General features: G+C 45.8%; 1 long non-coding RNA gene across 1 annotated transcript in view; it reads left to right on the top strand.

Moving 5' to 3' along the window:
* LOC129675472 (uncharacterized) overlaps positions 1-6,947 on the top strand; it is a 7,379-nt gene extending 432 nt beyond the window's left edge. The window contains exons 2-3 of the long non-coding RNA XR_008719940.1: positions 5,304-5,479; positions 6,477-6,947. This is a non-coding gene — a long non-coding RNA (uncharacterized LOC129675472). The remainder of the gene's footprint in view (positions 1-5,303; positions 5,480-6,476) is intronic.
* Positions 6,948-7,687: the final 740 nt, after the last annotated feature.

A 7,687-nucleotide genomic window follows, 5' to 3' on the forward strand; every position in this document is an offset into this window, starting at 1 on the left:
TGCTCTCTTCCTCCCCCTTGCTCTCTCCTTCACCTCCCCCCTCACTCTCTGCCTCCTCTTGCTCTCTTCCTCCCCCCTTGCTCTCTCCTTCACCTCCCCTTGCTCTCTTCATCACCCCCTCGCTCTCTCCTTCATCTCTTCCCTCCACTCTTTTCCTCCCCTCGCTCTCTTCTTCATCTCCTCTCCACTCTCTTCCTCCCCCCCCTGCCTCCCCCTTTGCTCTCTTCTTCAACTCCACCCCCGCCCGGTTACTCTCAGGAGGGGGCGGCGTCTCTGTGACTTCCCAGCGTATCTGCAGCTGAAAACTGTGGCAGCCGTGGGCAGTTTGAAGAGGAAACACAGAGACTTTGCAGTGCAGCCTCAAGGTCTGTGAAGGTGGCCGGGGTGGAGGCCCGACAGGCCCGAGCCCCTCCACCACGTGAGGAGACCCCCACCAGCTGGAAGGCCCGAGGCGCTGAGAGCCTTAGAAGTGGCTGGGGCACACCAGCAAGTTCACAGGCCAGCTGGGCTGGGGTGTGTCCGGCAAGGTCAAAGGCGAGCGCCAGAACCTGAGGCTCAGCCCTGATGTCCACATATGCCTCGTGGCACACAGGCGCCCACAGAGGTGTGCGCACGTGCATGGGTGTGTGTTCATCAAATACAGCCTCTGTTTGCTGTTGTAGGCATCTATTAATATTTCCTATGGATTATATTTTACTAAAGCTGCTGTTAGTCCTACACAGCTGAATACCCAAACCACCACACAGAGACTGGGTTTATTTAGTCAACCTAGAACACAATGCTGGGCCATAGTTACTCCCTCCTAAACCTCCAAGCCCTCATAGTTTCCTAACATTTAGATTTCCCACATTGTACTTGCTTTTAGTGAAGTATTATGTCCAGTCCATCTCTCCACGTCTTTCCAAGATCTCTCTCCTCCTGCTCTCTCCTCGCTCTCCTCTTGCACCTTCTCTTCTCGCTCATTTCCTGTCCTCTGGCTCCTCCCAGCTCAACATTGTGTCTAGTTGCTTTATTTTGGCCTGTTTACACAAGAGTTGAGACAGGATGGTTAGAATGAGTATCACAATGCAATATCTGGATTGAAACCAGAGAGTGGGGAGGGGGAGAAATCAGCATTTGAATGAACAAGGGTAAGATGTATACATTTCAAAAGAACATTATACCAACATTTCCCACTTTAAGTCCAACAAAAGGCTCCTTTTCTTTCAATACAAAAATAATTATGAAAACTGTTAGGAAAATCTACACGTGCGATGTCCAGTCCATGTGTATTTAGCAACTTAGGAGAAAGTGTCTGATTATCCTATCTATCTTGACAAGTTAAAAGTTCTATGCCTAAATTAACTTTTATCCTATTGGTATTACCTATAGGAAAGGATTTCTTAACTTCTAAACCACTCAAGCTTAATTGTGGCACTATAACTATTTGGACTTCAACCCCATCAGAGACTTGAGAAGGAATAAAATTAGTTACTAGAGTAAATAGGAAGGGCATGTTAGCAGCTTCCAAAAATTAAAAATTGACAGAGACAGTTTGATGCCTGAACAGTCACCCATAACTCTCTGTAACAGGAGCATCACCTTCAGGCTTCTGGCTCAGACTATTTGACAGACATGTGTGAAGCAGGAACTATTTAGGACTTGCTTACCCTGTCTTGGCAGAGCTCGGCAGTCGACTTGTCCTGATTTAAGCTTGCCCATTTTAGGCAGAATTTGTCTGTCGAGAAGCGAGGGTATTTTCTTTACCTGAGTGGCTTGTTGGCCACAGTCAAAGCCATCTCCATATGGAGGTTCTTCTATCTTCTTTCAGGTAGAGGGTACTGCCAGGAAATGACTTGTCTCATTGTCAAAGAATCTCTAAAATAATAAGAACATTTTCAATGCCATCTTCTGTAGGTCTCTGAAGTTTCTGAGCTACCTATCGTTATGTAATTGGCCTGTCTATAGAAGCACATCGTGATCTGTCTACAAGATCATGTCTGTTAGCCTAGGCTGTTCACCCTGTGATAAATTAGACTAGTGTCTGACATGACTGTGAGCTGAATAACTAGCAATTAACTTGCATTACTTAATATCCTAACCAGTTTTTAACAGCTGCTTAAAAGTATTGGAAGTAACCTTGCATTTCTAGCAATATACTAAAGCTTATACCAATGTATTAAAAATAGACTTATTTTGCATCAATATGCAAAATCCTATATCAGAGTTAAAATTAACCTTATTTGGGAATAACAAATAAAACCCTAAGTTGAGTAGATTTAATACTCTACCTTTTTTTCTATTCCTATAAGATATACCTGTATATTCTTTGTTTTACTTTGAATAAGACCATTAATAATAAACATCTCCCAATGACAATAAAATTTCATAGCCATAGCAAACAACCAAAAACATACCCAACCCCCTTTAAGGAAAATTGGACGCCGTTATCATAGATTTCTTCTAGCTGACATTTTGGACATGCAGAAATCCTGTAGGGGGTCCAAATAAAATCAGAAAAAAAAAATGGTTAATTAAGCAAACAATAACATTTGTGGTCCAGTCTTTGAATGTTGAGAAATTTCAGGCTTAATAAAAGTCCTCTTTGGAACAATCTAAAATGCTGGACCAGTTAAAATTAGTAGCTTTCTTCAAAGTTCTTTTGGGAGCAGGCTTTGATGAGAAACAGCAATTGAAGCAGTTGAGGCAGGAACAAGCAGAGTGCTGGAACATGCAAGATGCTGGAACAGATGTGTCAATGTCTCAGCACGCTGAAGAATGATTCTGTTAGGTTTGATCCAGCATCTCTGGTGTCCAGTTCTTTTGTTCTGCAAACATATAATTTCTCACAAGCACTATAGAGTTCTAAAATTATAACTGTATGAGATGTGCAGGATGAAACTAAACTGTGAGCCAATTTTATCTATGCCAATTAAAAGGTGAGCATAACACATTTTGAGGATATTATAGCCAAGGATTTATTGGCCAAGTATTGTTGAAGTTTTGGCACATTTTTATGTCTCGGTCAGTTTTAGAGTTGTTCCCATGTAAAGGGATCAGCAATATAAGTTAGCATTATTATAGAACATACAATCATTATCATGTTGATAATCAAAACAAGGTTGGATAGATTAAAATATATTTTAGGGCTCTTGCGTGCCTGTTGTATTAGGCCAAGCTGCTACCTATTTCCCTAGAGAAGCCTCCCATTAGAGACAAGCTGGTTGCCTTGAGCAATAGAAAATGCATGTTTTAAGTAAATTTTACATAAACTCCTTTTTAATTTAGAATATAAGCATACCATAGGTATCTTGTACCTGTTCTGAGGTCTAACCCTAGATTTTTATATATGTTGTGACTATTTGTCCCATCCCCTTGTTTATATAGAATGGGCAGTTATGCCTTTAGAGCCAAACTTTATTTAAACTCCCTCTTACCTTTAGCATTTAAGCATACCCTAGGCATCTTGTACCTGGGCTTTACATTGATAGTGGCTATTCTTTGGCTTGTCCCTTTTTTATACAGGATGGACAGTTTTGTTTTTTAAACATATGAATATAATTTTTGAGTTTTTAGGACTAAACTAGGTTGGCATATACTTTGCCATCTTTAAGACTCTTGTGGTTTGTTTTTTTTTTTTTTACATCGGCACGACCGACATTTTTCCCCTGTGAAAATGTCTCACATTTAAAAGGATGAGGCAGTTTCCAGAGCAGTGTGATATTATCTCTCTTTACATAAACCTAAAAATGATGTGAATCCGACCTTTAGACCAGTAAGGTTATAACATCTATTATTAAGAAAAAAGAATTTACATGGTAACCTTAAGGAAAATTTTGTCATTTTGAATCTTAGACTGTCTCTGTAAGTGGCTAAACAGCAGGAGTTGCCATCAGGAGTTGGCTTTTATTATGTAAATTAGCTTGATCCTGAACTCAGAGATCTGCCTGTTTCTTTTTACTTTGTGTTGGAAAGAAAGGCCTGGGCCTTCACCAACTCGTTCAGATATTTATATATATATATATATATATATATATATATATATATATATATATATATATTTTTTTTTTTTTTTTTAAATAATTATCTTTTTATTTCAAAGATTTTAAATGAAAATCACAAAACGAGACAAGAAAATTTTAAGTTTGGGGTCAGTTGTGCCAATTTACGCTGTAACAAACAAAGTCCAGTTGCTTATTTCAGTTGATGATTCAGTGAATTGGCGGACCCTTACCAGAAAGAGCTGACAAGTACCTTGCAGCCAGAGAGCTTTGAATTTTAGTCGTTATTAACCTAATTATTAGGATAAGTACTATTCTCTGTAACTTAGTATTCCAATCCTTGTTTTTTTCTCCATTTTCTCCTTCAACTTTCTTGGAGAAGGCATGGAGAAGAACCATCACCATTAAACATATTGCAACCAGATCCATGACTATGACAGCCAAAATGAAGCCAAAGGGATTAAAACACTCCCTGCCATGGCAATTTTTATTTTAGATGCAGTTTAGGCCAAACTCTGTCTAGAGGTCTGTCTGCCTCCAGTTCCTTTCTTTCCTGCCATGGCTGCTGAGCTGAGTCACAACTCATGTTCTTATACCCCCCAGTTTTGTTAGGGAACTCTCAGGTCTGCCCACAGGAGGCTGTCTTTTGCTCCTGGGCCGGTTTAAGAGTCTCTCTTAAAGAGACAGTAATTGACCTGGGATTTTTTAGGTTTTAAGTTTGGGTTTTATTACTGGGAGCTTATTCCCCCCACCAAATTATGATAAAGTATGATTTAAAGGGTGTGGATAGCTAGATTAGTTGGGGCCATTTGTTGTAGGTGATGAGTAGTATTTACTATGGATTATCTTTTAGTAATGCTGCTGTTAATCCTATGCAGCTGTATACCCAAATCACCACACAGAGACTGGGTTTATTTAGTCAACCTAGAACACAATGCTGGGCCATAGTTACTCCCTCCTAAACCTCCAACCCCTCATAGTTTCCTAACATTTAGATTTCCCACATTGTACTTGCCTTTAGTGAAATATTGTGTCCAGTCCATCTCTCCACATAGTTCCAAGATCTGTCCTCCAGCTCTGCTCTCACAGCTCTCCTCTTGCCCTTTCTCCTCCCACTCATTTCCTGCCCTCTGGCTTCTCCCACTGATCAACATTGTGGCTGGTTGCTTTATTTTGGATGTTTACACAAAGTTGAGACAGGTGATGCTTAGAGTAAGTATCACAATGCAGTGTCCAGATTGAAACCAGAGAGTGGGGGGAGAAATCACACTTGAATGAACACGGGTAAGGTGTACACATTTCAAAAGAACCTTATGCCAACAGCTCACCTACAAACCGACAGCCTCGTGACAGCAGAGATGTGATGCAACATGAAGACACCATCAGCCGTTCTGTCGAGCTTGACAACAGCTTGCGCTCTGCGCTCTGCGCTGTGCGCTCTGTGGAGACCTCTCTTGCAGGCTTTAGAGTGTGGCGGTGCTGGAGGAGCCGGGGTCAAGGTCAGGCTCCCCTCAGAGCTCAGGCCCGGCTGTTCCCAAACACAACCCAGAAGGGAGCTAGCAAAGCGGGCAGACGCTCGCCGTGGCCCCAGCGACGCAGAGGCCGGGGCGGCCCCGAGGGGCGGACGGGAGAAGAGAGGGAAGCAGCGAGGCAGAAAAGAAGCCACGAGCCTCTGCACCCTAGACCCGAACCCCGCACACTGAGCAAGAGAGCCAGCTCCAAACGCTGTCCCTGCCCACACACGCGCTCGCACACACACACACACACACACACACACACACACACACACACATACACATACGCGCACAAACACACAATGACGGTGCCCACTGCATAGGCTGCTGAGACGTAGGTGAGGGGCAGGGAGCGGCTCCTGCTGGAGCATTCCCAGGAGCCGAGTACTGGATGGGGAAGCAGCTCCCCTGAGCTGGTCTCGACCCCACATGCACACCGTTGACACGTGTCCACCCCCACACAAACACAGATCAGTACTTTTAATGTTTTTTGAGACAGGGTTTCTGTGTGGCCCTGGCTGTCCTGGGCTCTCCTCCGTAGCCCAGGCTGCCCTCGAACCCAGCCACCGGCTGCCTCTTCCTCCTGAGCTCTGTGATCACAGGCGTGTGCTGAAGGGCGCGGTAGAGAGAGCACAGGGAGAGCACCACTTGAATTAAGATCCCCCGGAGCCACTCCTCCCTGAGATGAGAGCTGGACCAAGGCAGGAGCGGTGGGGGGGGGGGGGGGAGTTCAAAGACATTCCCTTCTGACACAGGAAACCTCCCTGAGAACCCAGCCCTCCCCCACCACACCGTCCCCACCCACCACATCAGCCCTCCCCACCACACCGTCCCCAGCACACCAGCCCTCCCCACCACACCAGCCCTCCCCACCACACCAGCCCTCCTCACCACACCGTCCCCACCACACCAGCCCTCCTCACCACACTGACCCTTTGCAGCATGTTTAGTTGATTGGCTTATGTTTGATTATTCCACACAGCACGATCGGGCGCTTTTCCGCTCTCCCAAGCTCCTGCTTCAAGTGAGTTGCTCGCCTTTCGGGCGTTTTTATTCGTCTACGGGAAGGCAGGCCCAGGAACACAAACCTAATGGCTATTATGGACTCGGGCCAAAACCTCACATTTCTGAAAATCTAACGTGGAAGAGCTGGAGAGAAGGATCGTGGCTGAAAGCGTACGCAGCTCTCGCAGAGGTCGGGAGTTCAGTTCCCAGAACCACTGAGGGACCACCTGGGAATGAGAAAAACAACTGTGAGTGTTTGAATTGAAGCCAGGTGCAGAGAGCTCTTGAAGGGCGGGGTGAACTGTTCTGAGCAACAACCAGCTGTGAACTAGAGAGCAAAAGTGACCTGATTTTCAGGTAGAAAAGCCCTGCGCTTTGCATGATCGGGGTCGTCTCCTGTCTTTGGAGGGGCGACCCTATCTCCATAGCAATAAAACCTCTTGCTTTCGCATCGAGCTGTGGTCTGTGAGAGTCCCTGGGAAGGGCGCGGTCCTGAGCAGTGAGACTCCAGGTCTTACACCACGACAGGCTGCACTCAGTAGCTGCCGATGGGAGGGTCTGGCGCCATCTTCTGGCCTCCTGTGTAACTGCTCTCATGTGCACAAACTCACATGCAGATGTGCATACGAGTAAGTAAAAATAACCCTTTAAATCTGAAGTGTGGAGGAGTGGCTGGCTAAGAGAGTCTGCAGTCATGAGGCCTGCAGCTCAGATGTCAACGCTGCTTTAGCAAGCTGGACGCCCTGCCCGGGCCTGGAGCCCGAGCTCTGAGGAGGGGGAGGCAGGCGTGCCGGCTTTCATCTTAGGAGTAAAAACCAAAGTCGGCGAGAGGCCTCCCTCAGAGGACTGGGGCTAGAGTCAAGGCAGGGAAAACACCAACGTCCTCTTCCGGCCTCCGAGTGCAAGCAGATGTGCACGTGTAACCAGAAACACAGCCCAGAAAACAAAAGAAAGTGCTTGGTCCTAAGAGTGGAGCTGAGAGTTGAAGGAATTCTGGGCTGGAGAGACAGTTCACCAGTTCCAAGCACTTCCAGAACACGAGAGTCCGGCCCTACCCTCGAAAGAGGTGAGGAGACCAGGAGGACGCTGTGCCAAGATGATCCGAAGCAGCAGGTTCCTCAACACTCCACAATGGGGCAGCCAGACCGTGGGGAGGCGGGAGATGGGGAGGTGGGAGGTGGGAGGTGG

This window comes from Psammomys obesus, unplaced genomic scaffold, assembly GCF_907164565.1.
Source record: "Psammomys obesus unplaced genomic scaffold, mPsaObe1.curated_primary_1811, whole genome shotgun sequence".
Lineage (NCBI taxonomy): Eukaryota > Metazoa > Chordata > Mammalia > Rodentia > Muridae > Psammomys > Psammomys obesus.